General features: G+C 35.3%; 1 protein-coding gene across 1 annotated transcript in view; it reads right to left on the bottom strand.

The window, feature by feature from the left end:
* AHRR (aryl-hydrocarbon receptor repressor) overlaps positions 1 to 19,410 on the bottom strand; it is a 256,083-nt gene that overhangs the window by 225,265 nt on the left and 11,408 nt on the right. The window lies entirely within an intron of this gene.

The raw sequence follows: 19,410 nt of genomic DNA, 5'->3' as shown, positions 1-19,410 counted from the left end.
TCCTGCCTATTACTTATGTGACTTTGTACAATCTGTTTAATGTCCCTGAGCCTCAATTAGATTATTTGTAAAACTAAAGGGTTAAAAAAGATTGTCTCTAAGGTCCATTAAAACTTTAGATTTATGATTCTATGGACATCCTCAATCAGAGTGTTTAGAGAGGTTGCCACATGAAAAGGTAAGAAATCCCAGAAGCTACAGAAAGATATCTACTTATTTTAGCTAATTATTCTTGCTAACCATATCCTAAGTTAGCACTGTTGTTTCTATATTATTGAAGATCAATGAGAAATGTCACTGCCTCTAAAATTAGCATTCTGGAGCAAAGTCAGGACCCATAACACTCTGATTAAAATTCAACAGTTCTGTCAGATTAATTTCTCACAGCTAAAGACCAACTATACTCTGTTAACTATCCTTGTTAACCAAAGTATAGCAACACTAAGTTTTTTGAACATCAGCCTTCCAGCATTGAGAATAACCTCCAAACCAGAGATTTGGTAGAAAAACAAAACTTTATTTATGAGAGCAGAGAAAATTTCTGAATTACAATGATAAAAATAGCTGCCAAATAATGCTAAACAGCTGAAAATTAATCTAATGAACAATTTATACAATAACAGCAACACCATAAAGACAAACAACTTTGAAACCTGGAAGAACTCTGATCAATGCAATGGTCAATCACAATTCCAAAGGACTGATGATTAATAAAGTAGGCTACCAAGCTCCCAGCAGAGAGGCAATGCACAGATTGAAATACACAACCACCACAGAAATTGGTTTTGCTTGACGACTGATATTTGTTATAAGGGTTGTGTTTTTTTTATTTTTATTTTTATCTACAATGGGAATTAGGGAGAGGGAGAGAAAATAAATGCTTGTTAAGGAAAAAAAACTGAAGATTAAACTGCATATATTGATTAGTTGGTTCACTGGCTGAAAGGAAAGAAGCCCTCTTATTGCTTTGTAAAAGCTATTAAAAACCAAACCATTTGATATGAGGTCTTTGGCTGCAAAGAAAAGAGGCAGAAAAGGAAAAAAAAAGCAAAAAGAAGGAAGAATATGGCAAAGAGAAGAATTAATGAAATCAGAAATAGCAGCACTAGGGGGACTGAATGTAAATCAACACATACTACATTCACTTTTCTTTTTCTGTTTTTTTTTCTTTTGCAGTTTTTCCCTTTTGCTCTGATTTTTCTCTCTCAACATGATTCATAAGGAAATGTTTTTTAAAATGAAATGTCTTTGTATAACCAAAAAAAACTTGCTGTTATGTTACTGAGGAAAAGTTTTAAGAAAAAAGAAAGGAAGGAAGGAAGGATGGAAGGAAGGAAAGAAGGAAGGAAGGAAAGAAGGATGGAAGGAAGGAAAGAAGGAAGGAAGGAAGGAAGGAAGGAAGGAAGGAAGGAAGGAAGGAAGGAAGGAAGGAAGGAAGAAAGGAAGGAAGGAAAGGAGGGAGAGAGGGAGGGAGGGAGGGAAGAAAAGAGGGAGGAAGGGAAGGGAGGGAGGGAGGGAGGGAGGAAGGGAGGAAGGAAAGGCAACAGCAGTAGCTATTAAAAAGTGATATATGTTTAATCTACATTGGATTGCTTGCTATCTTGGGAAGAGTGAAGAGAGAGAGAGAGAGGGAGAAAAATTTGAAACATAAGATTTCATAAAAGTGAATGTTGAAAACTATCTTTAGAAAAATAAAATAATAGAATAATTTTTAAATATTTTAAGCAGTGATAAAGGCAGCAAGTAAAGATTAATAATATAAACTACAAAGGAAAACTACAGGAATGAAAGAGAAGAAAATTATGCAATCTCTGCAATTTCAAGGAGGGGAAGAAAATGTTCCTATTCATCTTAGCAGTCTTTAAGGGAGATTCTACTGCAGATACCTCAAGTATAAGATCGTCTTGCAGTCTTTGAAGGAAAAAAGAAGAGAAGGAATGCTATATATTGTGAATAAAAGTCCAAAAAAGTCCTTAAATAGTCTCACAAAATATCATTGTACTTATTTGGGAACAAACATTCACAGGCCACTTACTATATGCAAAAAAAAAAATTAAATTAAATTAATTAATTAATTGATTTAATAATTAGGCAGGGCCACACTAAGGACAACTATGTGAAAGACTGAATTATAGTGCCAGGTCTGAAATCAGTAAGACTCATGTTCATGAGTTCAAATCTGGCCTTAGACAATTACTAGTGGAATGATCTGGGGATGTCACAACCTTGCTTGTCTCAGTTTCCTCATCTGTAAAATGAGCTAGAGGAAGTAATTGCCAAACTGCTCCAGTATCGTTGCCAAGAAAACTGCAAAAGGGTTAAAAAGAGGAGTAAGACATGAGAGAAAAAACAAAAGGAAAACAACAAAAGCCAGGATTTGAATTCAAATATCTTCTCATCCTAAGACTATGTCTCCCATTCACTACACATCAGCACACTGGACTGGGAATCTGGAATTATGTAAGTTTGGATGCTGCCTTCTACAAGTCACTTCTGTCACTGTTTTTTTCTCTGTAAATGGGGGGTGGTTAATGATGGCACCCACCAAGCCCATCAGTTGGAGAATGACTGAATGAATTATAGTATATGAATGTTATGGAATATTATTGTTCTATAAGAAATGACCAGCAAGATAATTTCAGCAAAACTTGGAGAGACTTACATGAACTGATGCTAAGTGAAATGGGTAGAACCAAGAGAACATTGTACATGGCAACAGCACGATTATACAAAGATAAATTCTGATGGATATGGTTTTTATCAACAATGAGGTGATTCAGACCAGTTCCAACAGCCTTGTGATGGAGACAGACATCTACATCCAGAGAGAGGGCTGTGGGGAGTAAGTGTGGATCACATAATAGCATTTTCACTCTTTTTTATTGTTGTTTGCTTGCTTTTTTTTTCTTTCTCATTTTTTTCCTTTTTGATCCGATTTTTCTTGTGCAGCATAATAAATGTGAAAATATGTATAAAAGAATTGCATGTTTAACATATATTGGATTACTTGCTACCTAGGGGAGGGGAGAAAGGGAGAAAGAAAAATTTGGAACACAGAATGAATGTTAAAAACTATCTTTGCATGTATTTTGGAAATAAAAAGTCATTATTAAAAAAATAACATGCACCCACCTCATAGAGTTGTACATCTAAGGATCAAATGAGATAATGTACGTTGGGAATTTTGCATATCCTTAAAGTACTACATAAACATTAACTTGTATTATTAGTAATAACAACAATAATAATAATGCCTACATAAATGATATCATGAAAATAATAGTATTGAAGAAGCCTTCTGACAGAATGGATCACAAATTTCATCTAATGAAAAGATCAAACAATGTCTTTGTTCCCTGACACAATGCTAATTGGAAAAAAGTAAAAGATCTATACGAACTTGTACTTATTGAGCAGTCAGCATTTTCTGAGTGAAACCCTTGTTATTTCAAAGAGAGACATGGTATAGAGCTGAAGAAAACCAATTCCTAAAACAAGAAGGCACAGAACAATTTTGTTTATTTCTGAACATAATCCATCCTCTATACAATTGTTCAAGGCTCGTGAAACTGATCTCTTCTGACGAAGTTGGCTAAATTCCATTCTTTTAGGTACTGTTGAAGCAAATAACCTAAGATTTGAGAAAATAAGAACAGGCTGGCTGTTTTCAGATGTGCTAATTGTTGCAGACCCCTTTCAAATAATAATAATAATATAAGATCCTGGAATTGCTCCATTTGACGCATTTGTATACTCCTTGCCTAGCACAGTACCCAAAAACATAGCAGATGCTTAATAAATGCATGGTGATTGAGTGAATAATAAAAATACAGTCTCTGATGAACAGAAAATACCAATGTGTGGAAATTTTCCCATATTCATTTGTGGCTTACAGAGACCACAACACAATGAAAGCACAATTATAGGATGGCTCATTTTATGCTAGGCTATAGCTTCTTTTTATATCTTAAATAACATATCCTTTCAAAACTTATTTGAGGATAGCAAAGTTCCCCTATAGCTGAACAGTTAATTGTAAAGTTCCTTCTGAGAAAGCAAGAATTAACATTTAAATTCTGATTGATCCAATTGATAAATGGTCAAAGGATATGAACAGACAATTTTCAGATGATGAAATTGAAACTATTACCACTCATATGAAAGTGTTCCAAATCATTATTGATCAGAGAAATGCAAATTAAGACAACTCTGAGATACCACTAGACACCTGTCAGATTGGCTAAGATGACAGGAAAAAATAATAATGAATGTTGGAGGGGATGCGGGAAAACTGGGACACTGATACATTGTTGGTGGAGTTGTGAACGAATCCAACCATTCTGGAGAGCAATCTGGAATTATGCCCAAAAGTTATCAAACTGTGCATACCCTTTGACCCAGCAGTGATACTACTGGGCTTATATCCCAAAGAGATACTGAAGAAGGGAAAGGGACCTGTACATGCCAAAATGTTTGTGGCAGCCCTGTTTGTAGTGGCTAGAAACTGGAAAATGAATTGATGCCCATCAATTGGAGAATGGTTGGGTAAATTGTGGTATATGAATGTTATGGAATATTATTGTTCTGTAAGAAATGACCAGCAGGATGAATACAGAGAGGCTTGGCGAGACTTACATGAACTGATGCTGACTGAAATGAGCAGAACCAGGAGATCATTATATACCTCAACAACGATACTGTATGAAGATGTGTTCTGATGGAAGTGGATTTCTTTGACAAAGAGAAGATCTAATTCAGTTCCAATTGATCAATGATGGACAGAAGCAGCTACACCCAAAGAAGAAACACTGGGAAATGAATGTAAACTGTTTGCATTTTTGTTTTTCTTCCCGGGTTATTTTTACCTTCTGAATCCAATTCTCCCTGAGCAACAAGAGAACTGTTCAGTTCTGCACACATATATTGGATCTAGGATATGCTGTGACATATTTAACATGTACAGCACTGCTTGCCATCTGGGGGAGGGGGTGGAGGGAGGGAGGGGAAAAATCGGAACAGAAGTGAGTACAAGTACAATTTTTTTTGTAAAAAATTACCTGGCATGGGTTCTGTCAATAAAAAGTTATTTTAAAAAATAAATAAATAAATTCTGATTGAGACCTTTACTATCTATGGGATCATCAGTGAGCATTTAAACTCACAGTTTTATATGTAAAGTGAGGATCATCCTTGTCTAACTCACCTGAGAGATTGAGGGAAATGCTTTATGCGAACCTAAGTTATTATTATCAACAGAAATATTTGTAAAAGTACTTTCCAAACTGTACAATTACACAAATATAATTATGATAATAAAGAAACTGCAGGCTTTGAAACAAAGCCTTAATTTTCATCCTTAAATGTCTTTGAGTTGGGTAGTTTTTTCTTTAAATTGGTTTTACTCTCCACTGTTTCTCTATTTTATGAGGCAATACTGTTCATCACTTTCCTTCATCTGCCTCTGCAAGATTGTATTAACATGTTCATGTTCTAAAGTGGTGCTGCCTTTGGCTGCCATTGCTCTCCACTTGATAAATGTATTTTTCAAACTAAGGTGCTTTTAAAAAAAAAAAAAACTTTTTTTATACTTTTTTGTTTTTAATAGTGCTTTTTCTTTTTTGAAGTTCTTTTTAACTTGTTGACAACCATTTATATTGACAAAATTTCTATATGAACTTATTATGGTCAATTTTTCTACATATATGCCACTTTTTACCATTGATAATATTTAATACGTCTAGACTGAATTGTTTCCACTGCAAGCCATATATTATTATTTGAAGTTTTTACTCATTTTGATCTTTGTTATAACAAATCAGTATTTTGACTATAAACAAACAGCTGATTCTGGAATGACTCATATCAGTAACAAGTTTAACACACATATATATACACACACACATACACACATTCACCCTTCTTAAAAGATAATTAATTTTTTTGGTATTATCTTGTTCTCACCACATCCAGTGCTTCCTGATTCTTTTCTCAAAAAAACAGTATTAAGGATATATCAATGTCAGATTTCTATGTTGTTCAGAAGTCTCTGGCCACTTTCATAGCTGATTTCTGATCCATATATTCTAGTACATTTCTTGACATCTTTATTATTCCCACCTTTGCACAAAAGTCACCTCATATCAAAGTATATGTTGATTTAATGGGAAGGTCTAATTAAGGTCTTCATAGAATCCTTCTGCTTCATCATTTGCAACAGATGTTGATGCATAAGTTGCAATTATTTTCATGGTGGTCTTTTTGCAAATACTTATTATGAGCACCACAATCCTATATGACCAAATTTTACACAAGATGATATAACTAATTGCCTTTCAATGCATGACAAAATTAACGTCACCAACTCCTTTATTTACCCCTCCAAAGAGACTCTCTAAGCCATCCTTCCATTTAAATGCAATTTTTTTCTTTTTATAGAAAAACTGTCAAGTTGATATGACAAAAGTTCTCACGGCTCACTGGTCATTGCATAGGGATTTCCTATTTAATGTAGAAAGGCTATGTTAAAGTTCCTAGATATGTAGAAAATATGTAATTCTTAGCACAATGGGACTCTTCTCTTCCACTCTGATGTCATCATTGCAGTTTATTCTATATTTTTCTTAGTATCATGGACTGCCAAAGAATCAAGCAGCCTCTTGATGAGGAGCCTCTCCATGGGCAGACTCAGTTTCTATTACTGAGAATATATCTGAAGCTTTTTTTTTTAACCATTGAAGAACTTGTCTTTTCACTCTTTCCTAGCACTCTTATTTTATTGGCATAGTCTTTAACAATCAGGAATTGTTATATTATTAGGTCCATATAATTGAGTCATTAGAATAGAATTTTGTGAATGAAAATGGGCAGATGAAAAAAAGAAGAAAAATAGAAAATATCTACAGATACTTCTAAAAAACCATTTTGTGTACAAGGACAAAAAACTTGGGCTTATAGAGAAGATAGCACTAAAAAAATTACATTTTCCCCACTAAAGGTGGTAAAATAGTTGAATTAGACTTATATCCCACTGTATGTTCTTGAAATGACACTCCTCCGTCATATCACACAGGGTAAATAAGTCATAAAGTAGGGTTGTCATTACAAAGAAGTTCTTGTCCACTGTAGTTAGTAATGAATGTTATTGAATTGTGGTTCTGGAGAAGACTTTTGAGAGTCTTTTGGGCTATAAGGAAATCAAATCAATCAATACTTGAAGAAAATGATTCAGGCTATTCACTGGAAGGTCAAAAACTGAAGCTGAAGCTTAAATACCCCGACCACACAATGAAGAAATAGAACTCATTAAAAAAGACTCTGATGTCAAGAAAAACTGAAGACAAAAGGAAAAGGGACAGCAGAGAATGAGATGGATGGAAAGTGTCATGAAAACAATAAACATGAACTTAAATAGGCTTTGGATGACAGTGTAGGATAGAAGGCTCTGGTGTACTATCTATGGTCCATGGATCACAAAGAGTCAGACATGATTGAATGATTGAATAACAAGAGAAATACATAAATAACAAACTTTTTAAATGCTAGTATAAAGTCAAGAGGACAACAATACCAAAGTAAAACAAAATTTCTAAAAAATGGGGAAATAATTTGGTAAAGGGAAAATTATATGGCTTCTAAGTCAATTATTCTATTCTGCACTGAAGGTTATGAACCTGATATTCCACTTATGAAAAAGATGCAAATGTTCAGAAAGGAAGCTTTCACCAAAGACTTAAAATTCACTCCCAAAGGAGTGAATATCACACATTTATAAGCAAAAAAGAGTATTAATAAGTTCTTTTTTGAGAATTTCATAATATCCTTTGAGATCACTAGAGAGACAGGAATATCACCAAAGAGTTGGAAGCAAAGATATGGACATTTGACTAGTTACCATTATAGACTTTTAACACAAAGCAAATTCTATGGAATATCTTGGTATCAAAACCTATCTATCTAGTCTTATGTCTTACACTATAGTTCTAGCATTGTATTAGAATAGTTTATGCTCATAATATGAAAACACTAAATTATCAAGAAATGGTTAAATAATTTTCAGTGGGAACTTTTAGGCAGGGGCACATGTAAATAATAAAGACAGACAGAAAGGCATAGTCAGTAGTGTGTGGGCTTTGGAACAAAGATTATATAAGTTCAAGTCTTATCTGTGATACATATCAGCTATGTAACTGGGTAAAAGTCACCTCTCAGAATTCCAAGCAACTATCAAGGCTACAAGTTGCAGAAAAGGAGGTCCTAATCCATTACTAGCACTCTTACTTTATTGGCATAGTCTTTAACAGTCCAGGATCACCTCCATATGATTGTAAATCAGTAGATTAGAATTTTTGTGAATGAAAATGGACAGATAACAAAAAAGAAGAAAAACAGAAAATATCTACAAAAATTTTTTCTAAAAAACTATGTCATGTACAAGGACAAATGAGCCAAATACTTGGACTTATAGGGAAGACAGCATTACTAGAGGGAGTTTCCTTATCTAGAAATTTTCTATACCAATGAAGTCATGTATCTAGCCCCTATTGTTATGTTTAAACATCTTTCACAGAAAAAATTTCCTAAGAAAGTTACCATATTAAGGTTTCAACACTGAAGATATCCTATCAGTAATCAAGAATATTTATCAAAAATATAGAACATTGGAATTCCAGAACAATACAAGATAAAGTGGGTATGATGGAAAGGACTTCCATTAACCTAAATAATTCAGAGTATATTTATCTAATTAAATTTAACATGAAACCATAGACCAAGGAACAGGATGTGATATTTTGAATAACCATATCATTTTACAGATGAAGCAAAGTATTGTAGAGAAGTTAAAAGACTTGCTCAATTCATACAGGTAGTAAGTGGCATTCAAAATTTCAATTCACATCTGGAGAATTCAGGTTTTTCCCCCTAGCCAAATTCCAACTTCAATTGCTCTGACAAAATTTTTCAGAGAATCTACTACATTTTATAAAATGGAGATACAACCTGTTGTGGTTCTGGGAAAAGACCACCTACATATTTTCTTCTATTTTTCAGTATATTAAATCTTAACACAAACACAAAACTCACCATATAAACTGAGCTGATTTTATTAACAAATTTGCTTTATTCCCAAAAGAGGTTTTCCACATGAACCAAAACAATACTGTCTGAGTTGGAAACATTTGCTTTGCACTCACTAGATTTTAAAGAAGTACCACAAGTCAGAGCAGTAATGAACTACATAGATGTTTGGAGGAACAAATTCACTGGCTACAGAGTTCCATTTTTGCAAACCTTTTCACATGCAAATAAAATCCCTGTCTTTTTTGTAAGTGTTTCCAGGGGCAAATGATTCCTATTTTCTCTACTATATATTAATACCACATATTTCTTCTCTTTTAAAATTCTAGTAATGTGCTATGAAAGATATGTATTGGTCAGGTTATGCATCATCTGTGGAAGTGAGAACATACAACTGGAAAAGACCTTCAGAAATCACACTGTACAATCTGATAGAAGGAGCTTCACTGCATAATGTTCAGAATTCAATGATGGTTTTAAATGGAGAAGTCAAAAATACACCTTCACCAAAAAACTTTTAGTTAAATCCACAAATGGAACAAGAATTAATATCACAAGGGATGAAATATTCCCCACAAAGATAAAATCAATGGTGACAAGGTAATTATATCTTCATTTGGACAACTTTTCCTTGCTTGGAATACCCATCCCATCTGTTTCAGTTGAGACACTCCAAGTTTCAGTTACATGAGACCTTTTTCTTCTCTCATTTCTTTCTTCCCTGAGTTCTTAAAACATTTAGAATCTATGCTATAGAGACAAAACTCTTTGGTTTTTGCCATCATGATTTAATTCCCCTCTCCCTCTGCTCTCAGAGAGCATCATTCTCTCATTGGTGAGCCTCCATTTTGAGGAAGGCTCCAGGAGAGGCATTTTCTTCCCCATTTCCAGCTTCCTTTTATATGCGGTCATTCCATAATAGAATGTAAGTTCCTTGAAAGCTGGGATGATCTTTCTAATTGCTTATATTTGTGCTTAACAGTGCTTGGCACATAGTAAGCAATTAATAAATGCTTATTAACTTGTGAGTCTGGGCAAGTCTGGACCCTGTTTGCCTCAGTTCCTCATCTGTAAAATAAGCTAGAAACTGAAATGGCAAACTATTCTGGTATCTTTGCCAAGAAAACCCCAAATGGGGCCACAAAGATCTGGACACAATGCAAACAACTAAACAGTGATAAAATCATGATTCTTATAGTCAGAACTCATGTTATATTAAACTAATATCACTTGAGCTGAGTTTCAAGTATAGCAAATAATATTTAAATTCAAGAGGAACAGGTCAATACGAATTAATTACTCATTTAAATATTGTTATTTTCATCTGACTAACATCAATGGAATCAATATTCAACACAAGCAGGCACAGACTCTACCCCCAAAGGGGTTACAAATTCAGTCATATAGACTATGTAATTCAATCTTAAATGAAGACATAAAATTTCAGAGATGTGTTGAATCAGGTCCCACTTCCTATTGCATTTCTCTCTTCACTGCTATTAAAATTCTCTCACTTTCTCAAAACTCACTAGTAGTTTTACCCTCAAAGAAACCAAATTCCTATCCAGTTTCTTCTCTTTCCAATGTTTCACACCAGATTTTGTTTTATAAGATAACTTCCATCCTGCCCCCATATCCATTACTTTCTTTTTAGTCAATCATTTCTCATCCCCTCTTACCTTTACTCCTCTGTCTTCCTGGGCAGGAAAGATATACATTTGTCTAAGACAATAAAATGTTAGTTCCCTTATTATTGTTCTATAAGATATGATCAGCAGGATGATTTCAGAGAGGTCTGGAGAGACTTACATGAACTGATGCTAAATGAAATGTGCAGAATCAAGAGATCATTGTACGCGGCAACAACAAGAGGATCAAATCTGATGGACATGGCTCTCTTCAACAAGGAGATGATTCGGACCAGTTCCAATGATCTTGTGATGAAGAGAGCCATGTATATTTAGAGAGAGGACTGTGGGAACTGAGTGTGGACTACAACATAGTATTTTCATTCTTTTTTGTTACTGTTTGCTTAAATTTTATTTTCTTTCTCCTGTTTTCCCTTTTTGATCTGATTTTTCTTGTTCAGCAAGATAATTGTATAAATATGTATGCATATATTGGATTTAACATATATTGAATTACTTGCCATCTAATGGAGAGGGTGGGGGGAAGGAGAAGATAATTTGGAACACAAGGTTTTGCAGGGGTCAATGTTGAAAAATTATCCATGCATATGTTTTGAAAATAAAAAGCTTTAATAAAAAAATTTTTAATGTTAATTCCTTAGCTCTGTGTGGGAGAGAGAGCGGGCGAGAAAGAAAGAGTGAGAGAGTGAGAGGAGAGAGAGAGAGCACCAGAGCCACAGACAGGGGAGAGCGAGAGACAGAGAGGTATAGAGGCAGAAGGAGAGGGAGAGGAGAGAGGCAGAAGGAGAAGGAGAGAGAGGTGGAAGGAGAGACAAAAAAAATTAAAAAATTAAAAAAAATGTTAGGTCCTTGAGGCACAAATTGTTTCATTTTTGTCTTTGTATCCCTATTGACTGGCACATAGTAAGCAATTTATAAATCTGTGCTGAATTGAAAGTTAGCATTTAGAATTTGTTTTACAATTTTTTTCCACATTTTCTTCAGCACTTTCTTTGTTCATTTCAACTTCACACACAAGAGTGGGAGCCAAGATAGGTGTGACCATTTCAGGTATTCTCCTATTGATCATTTTCCCCTTTATCCCTGACATTTTTCTATCTAAAAATAATATAGATAAGTGATGGAGTTCACAACTTTATAAGTCAATAGCTGTGGGAAAGGGATTCTCTATCAGGATTGATCACAAACTTCAGAAGAGAATGTGAGAGAAAAAACAATAAAGGACCTTCTCTATTCTCAGAAAAGGTTTAGGATAAGGAAGAGAAAGCTCTACAAGAAAGGGAAAGCAATCTAGTATTTATGATTGTTACCCTTTAACCTTTCCCCTTGCCAAGAGGGAGGAGGTCTTTAAGAAGAATCTAAAAGACTAACAATGTTCCAGCATAGAGCACACTGACTCCAAAACCCAGTATGAGCAAAGTAACCATTTAGTTTTCCTGGTTTTGGGGGGAAATCAGTTCATGAATGCAAAGTACACATTCAGCTCAATCAAAATTAAGGAAGTGGAGCTCAGCAGAGGGGATGATTTTGAGGAAATGGATAAAAATGTGGCAACATTACAAAGCAGCCAATTTTTCCCACAAAAAATGTCAAAGTGGTTCTTAATCCAATTAAGGAGAATTGCTGGGTCTTCACTACTGCTTGACTCTGAAGAGTAGAGAACTTCATCAACCAAACTTTTTCCAAAAAATCCTGACTGGCTCTTGGAATAAATAAGAATTTGTTAAGAAGAGATATTAAGGGTAGGCAAGCGCCCCATCACACTTCTCCGTTCACCCTAAGATACATTGTTCTTGGACAATGGCTGGTGTACTATACAATATTGTGAAGTGCATGAACATATACTTTCATTTATTTGTGGGTGATGTATAAATATGGGAAATAATTCTTCCTCAGTTTACAATACCCCATTTACCATTTGAACAAGAAAGCTGACATGGGGTATCCAAACCTATTGTCACAGATGAGACTACAAGTCTTATGTAATAAATAGACAAAGAATGGGATAGTCCTGGCCCCCAAGCATTTGAAGGTCATGGAGGAACTTGGTTCTGAAGGTCAGGAGCTTCCTTTTGTAATAAGACTTTTCCTGGTACCCTCAGGTACTAGTGTTTTCCTCATGCCCCTCCCCAAAATATAAGCTCATATTTACTTTCAATCATGGATCTTGAAAGAACCTCAGAAGCTATCTAGTTTAATCCCTGAACCTTGAAGAGACCTAAGAAAGTTAATAGGTAGTGAACATCAGAGTCACAGAGGTAGTGGACATCAGAGAGGGAATGTGAAACTTTCTACTGTAGCATGCAATGGCAAGGCACTTAATAAATAAAAGTGAATTATCCTATCTTCATTCATCCACTCCTACCATGGCAGGCAAGGGCGATTTTTATTATCATCAATATTTACCAACATAGGAATGGTATTGCCTTTTCTCAAGATCACATCACTATTTTTAGGGGTGGAAGTGAGTGCTAAAACATATCAATGAGTCACAGAACCTTAAACTTTGAAGGGACTGCCAAAATCATCTGGCCCTTGAACCTCTACCTGAAGTAAGTATTTCCTCTAAAATATCCTGTGAGTGGAGAGAGGATAAGGGAAAAGGGAGTAAGCATTTACTAAATGTCTCCTATATTCCTGAAAATGTGCTAAGTACTTTATAAATATAACCTCATTTGATTCTCACAATGACCCAAAGAGATGGGTACTTTTATTGTCCTTAAATTATACCTAGGGAAAATGAAGTAGACAGTCCTTAACTGACCTGTCCAGGCTCACACAGCTAGTAAGTATCTAAAGCTGAATTTCAATTAAGTTATTCCTGACTTTGGATCCAATTCTCTATCCACTGCCTCCTAGGAGACCTGTAATTGGGGTTAAGTGTCTTCTGCTTAATAAGCTACTGCTCCATCTATTGGGGACATAAATGTCCAGACTGGGGAAGGCAAAGAAGGAACCCTCCAGAATCCGGGCCAAAGGTGCTTCCCTGTCTAGCCTCCATCCCACCTGAAGCCCCTGTCTGGCCTCCATCTCACTTGAAGCCACAAGTCCTTAGGCGTTTATAAATGAAAGCCACATGTACCACAAAGCCAGGGTTCTACTCCCCCTACCACCTCCCATCCTGTAGAAAGAAAGGGCTACTACTTAGAACAGCCCACGTCTACACAAGGATCAGGCTCAAAAGCAAATTATTTTAACTTCCAAATTTCCCTTGAGCTTAATGCTAAAGGAGTTCCTACAGAAATCATATACACATACCTGCAGCTCTCCCCACAGAAATAAACACAGCTGCATTTACTAAATGGCAATAACTAGGTTTTGAATAAGCAGAGTAGTGTTTATTTCACTGTATGATGCTACATACATACAAAAGAAGAAAAATAAATCCAGGATCAATGAACTGTTAAGTTGATTTATTTAAATATGCGGTTATTGAATGAATGCACTTCATATGTTTGTTTAAATCTGTGAACATTTAGTGAACATCCAGTTTCTTTACATTGTTTTTACAGGTCCCTTTCTTCCCTCCCAAACACAAAATCTTTAAAACATTCAATGCAGCCAAAATTACAACCAGGAAATTTAAAATTAAGGTACCTACCAAAAGTAATCCTTTTATTGCACATCAACCCAGATACAAGATCAAGGAAAGCATATTGTTTTCTATGTACCACGAGGCTATTTTAATTTATTACTTTATTGACCAAAAAATGTTTTTGATGCACAGATTTCTGAAAATGAACTTACAAAAATAAATCTTTACTTGTCAAAGCACATGCCCTCCCAAAATACAGTTTCCATTCCTAGGGCAGCACTATAAAGAAACATCAAGGTTTTCCTCTGGTCACCTTACACACATTCTCAATCCATAGATGAAGTAAAGGAAAATTACTGGCTCCTTTCAAGAGTTAGCTAACCCTTAAAATCCCCCATTTAGTCCATCTGTCTCTGTTCTTGGATTGCTAAGATATACCTACACCTTGGGAAAATTCCAAAGGTAGAATAGACTTTTATATCAGAAAATTCATCCATCTACTCCACATTTATTATATACCTGCTCTGTGAAAAGCACTATGCACAATCCTGATATTTACTACCTTTGTACTGAACCTTGAGTTCGGAAGACAAGAGTACAAAATGTGCCTCAGATGCTCACTAATTGTGTGACTATAGGAAAAGTCACTTTGCCTGTCTTCCTCAGTTTACTAATCAATGAAGTAATAATAATAATAATTCCATTTGTTTCATTTTATGGGGGGTTTTTTTGGTGCCTAAAATGCCTAAAATGAAAATATATTTTGTATAACTTCACATATATAATTAATATCAAATTGTATGCCTTCTCAAGGAAGGAAAGAAGAGGAGAATTTAGAAATCAAAATTTTTTAATTACATATAATTTACATATAACTCGAATATATTTTATATAATATATTATAATTAACAATAATAATAAATAAAATAATTGTATTAAAGATATTATTTTTTAAATCACACTTGACTCTATTTCCCTGAGAGTCACATACAAGAAAACATTCTACTCTGCTTACCCTCCCTGCCTACCCTCAGTCAGGATTCTGGTTGTGAGTACCCCTAAGACATTTTCTTCTACAATTATTTCTTGCAACTTCTGTCATTTCTCTGCTTGTCTCTAAGAAATTTCAAACACCAAAAGAATTTTCTATTTTCTAAAACCAAAGATAAGTTTAAATTCAGAAAAGAAAATGAGATAGGGCTGAAAGAATGTTCTTTTCCAACTTTCTTCCATGCCTTTGCAAAAGCTGGTGGTCCCCATGCTGACCAAGTACATCATCCTCCCCTTCTCAGTAAACTCCAGTGGATCCCTATAACCTCAAGGATTAACTCCATAATGCTGTGGTTGACATCCAAGTCCCCTCATAACCTAGTCTCCCATCTACCTTTCTAGTTTTCTTACAACTTACTCCTCAACACATAATTTTTTATCCAATGGCCTCCCAGCTGTTCCACTACAGCCATCTTCTCTGACTGTCCCCCCAAATTCCCCTCTTCAATTCTAAATTCTGACTTCCCTGACTTCCTTTAAGTTCCAATTAAAATTCCAATTTTATAAAAACGCTTTCCTAATTCCTCTTAACTATAGTACCTTCCTTCTGTTAATTAATTATTCTCTATTAATCCTTCATATAGTTTGCATCTAAGTATTTGCTTGTGATCTCCCCGATTAGACTGCACTTAGGGGCAAGAATTTTTTCCCCCAATAGTATTTTATTTTTCCAAATACATGTAAAATTAATTCTCGATATTGTTTTTTAAGATTTTGTGTTCCAAATTTTTCTCCCTCTGTCACTTACTTCCCTGTTCCTCAAGATGACAAGCAATCTGATAGGTTAAATTTTCATAATCCTTTTAACATATTTTCATATTAGTCATGTTGTGCAAGTAAAATCAGACCAAAAGGGGAAAAAAACCACAAAAGGAAAAAAGAACCAAAAAAAAGGTAAAAATACTATGCTTCAATGTTTATTCAGTCTCCGTAGTTCTCTCTCTAGATGCAGATGGCATTTTCCATCCAGAGTCTATTGGAATTGTCTTGAATCACTGCATTGCTGAGAAGAGCCAGATTCATCACAGTTGGCTTTCATATAATAAAAGCACTCTTTTTTGCCTCTTTTTGCATCCTCAGTGCTTAGCAGAATGCCTGGCACATAGTAGGAGCCTAATAAATGTTTCCTGACTGATTGAATAATTGAATGCTTTCTCTCATTCCTACCTTCCCTTAAAACAGAGTGCGTCATTGAAACCCTTCATGATTCCCCCCAAATTGTTACTGTTTTCCCCCCAGCTATTCCGAATTTACATGTATATAGTGACCCCACCCCCTAAAATATAAGCATCCCAAAGGCAAGGGTAGTTGCACAGATTTAGAGCTGGAAGGGATTTGAAAGTTTATCTAATCCAATCCCTCACCATTTTACAGATGAGAAAATGAAGATCCAGAAAGTTTTTCTGCCCCAGGATTTTGCCTAAGGAAAGGTCACACAGGTAATAAGGGGCAGACTGTAATGCAGATTCTCCGGTGTCAAAAATGCAGCACTACTTGATGTTGTATTTTTCTCTCAAAAATACACTGCCTTGCACACAGTAACTGAAATGAATTGAACTTCCCCTCAGGAAATATGCATCTCCCAACAGCATACTGAGGCACTGGAAAAGCTGTAAGACTTTCTGCCGCTGTGACCTTTATCCCCTCCCCCATCAGGCACTTGAGCCTCCATGCCTGTGCCAGGCTTTCCCCTCTGAGCTCTTCTGGGAATATTCTCTCCGTCTGGCACATGGACACTTTAGCTCTGACTTACTAGCAACAATTCAGGCATCCCACTGCAGTCTCTAAATTCTCATCCCCACAGCCGCACCTACCCTTCAGACAAAGGAAATTTGCCGTTGTTTTTTGGAGAGGTGGGTATGGAACATCAAACATTCTGGCACAGAATACTGCGCTCCCACAGAAGAAAAAAAAACACACTTTAAATATACACACGAAGGCATATACAACCCAGTTAATGGTAGAAGTTACCATGGGAATGGTGTCTGGCAATATGTAATCTCTGCCAGGTGCAAGATGCTAATATTAAATGGTGGAGACATAAAGATATTTGGTCTTACATCACTAGGACCTCCACAATGTATAAACTTTAAAAACCTAATTGGGTTTTAATCAGTCGATAAGTACTCATCAAACACCTACTACATGTCACGCAATATACTGTATCTCTTACTCTTTCATACCAATAGAGCTTATGTAGTTGCCCAGCTTCTTAAACTGTGGATTGAAACCCCTTGTAGGGTCTCATAACTAAACGAATGTGGGGGTTGTGGAATTGTGATTTATTATAAGTAAATGTTTGATTTGCATACCTATTTTATATACCTACATACCCAGAGTCATGTAAAAATTTCTCAGGTGAAAAGGGATCAACAGTGGAAAAAGCTTAAGAAGCTCTGATATAGAGCACCAGGGTCTTTCTTGATGACCCACTTCTGATGATCCAAAATGCTACCCCTGAATGAAACCAGGTAGATATTCAGAATATGTAAAAGTTGAGGTCCAAACAGGAAGAAATGTAGAGAATATCTCATGAGCAATAGAGCTTACAGCTGACCAAGATAAATCATCAAGAAGTCAGCAGTGGGAAGCTTGAGATCCACCAGTTCATCTGGTACATTCTTTAATGTCAAATACTCATTGGATAATAGAAGGCAGGGAACGCAGATCCTAGTAGAATTTCTTTATTATACTTCATGCCAGAAGAAAGCCACTAGAAGTAATATTGTTCTCTTCACTCTCCCTGGAAGTTGTGAGAGATTTGAAGGTAAATCATCAGGAGGTAACTAGGGGCTGGATGTGGGGTCAAGAAAACCCAAATTCATATGCCCAATGGACTATGAAACTATTAATACACTTTGATCCAGAAATATAACTACTACATCTGAATCCCAAAGAGATCATAAAAAAGGGAAAAGGATCCACATGTACAAAAATATTTAGAGCAGTTCTTTTTGTAGTGGCAAAGAATTGGAAATTGAGAGGATTCCCATCCATTGGGGAATGGCTGAACAAGTTTTATTATATGAATGTTATGGTAAACTATTGTGCTATGACAGATTTCAGAAAACATGAAAGAACTTACATAAACTAATGTTGAGTGAAGTGAATAGAACCAGAAAAACATTGTATACACTAACAGCAACATTGTGTAATGGTCAACTATGATAAACTTAACTCTTCTCAGCAATATGATAATCTAAAACAATTCCAAAAGAATGGAAAAGCCATCCATATCCAGAGAAAGAACTATGGAGTCTGAATACAGATCAAAGCATACTACTTTCACTTTTTTGTTTCTTCTTTCTCATGGGCTTTCCCTTTTGTTCTGATTCTTCTTTCACAACATGCCTAATGTGGAAATATGTTTAGTAAAATCGTACATATATAATCTATATTAGATTGCTTGTTCTCTTGGAGAGGGAAAGGGAAAAAAATGGAGAGAGAAAAATTTGGAACTCAAAATCTTACAAAAATTAATGTTGAAAACTATCTTTACATTCAACTGGAAAAAAATACTAAGAGAAAGGAAGGGAGGAAGAAAGAGAGGAAGGGAGGGAGGGAGGAAGAAAACCTAAATTCAGATCCTTACTAGTTACCAGGCAAATCATTTGTTTTTTATTTGCCTCAATAATAATTGTACTTACCTCCCAAGGATATTGTAGGAATCAAATGGGATGATGTTTATAAAAAGCATTATGCAAATCTTAAAGTATTTCACAAATGCTATTATCAACAAGAAAAGGAAATTGCAGTACAGTAGAAAATCAGAGGTTGGTGATGAAATATCCTTTGGAAAGTAAATTTCTAGCCTAAATGCCATCTCTGTGACTTTGCAAGGCTGTCCTCCATGCCTTGAAAGCTTTCCTTTCTTCATTGCTACCTCTTAGAATCTCTAGAATCAGCTCGCCACTTTCTCTAAGTGGTCTCTTGACCCCACCAGGTTCTCCCTCCTGAAAATTACCTTATATTTATTTTGTCTTTATTTATACAGGCTGTCTCTTCCAATAAAATATAGGTTTGTTGATGGAAGGAATTATTTCTTTTTTTGACTTTGTATTTCTAGCAAACCCATACATAACAAAGACTTGCTGATTGACT

Source organism: Sarcophilus harrisii, chromosome 1, assembly GCF_902635505.1.
Source record: "Sarcophilus harrisii chromosome 1, mSarHar1.11, whole genome shotgun sequence".
NCBI classification, from domain to species: domain Eukaryota; kingdom Metazoa; phylum Chordata; class Mammalia; order Dasyuromorphia; family Dasyuridae; genus Sarcophilus; species Sarcophilus harrisii.
The sequence above is the reverse complement of the archived record's forward strand: the minus strand, read 5'-3'. Positions and strand labels throughout refer to the sequence as shown.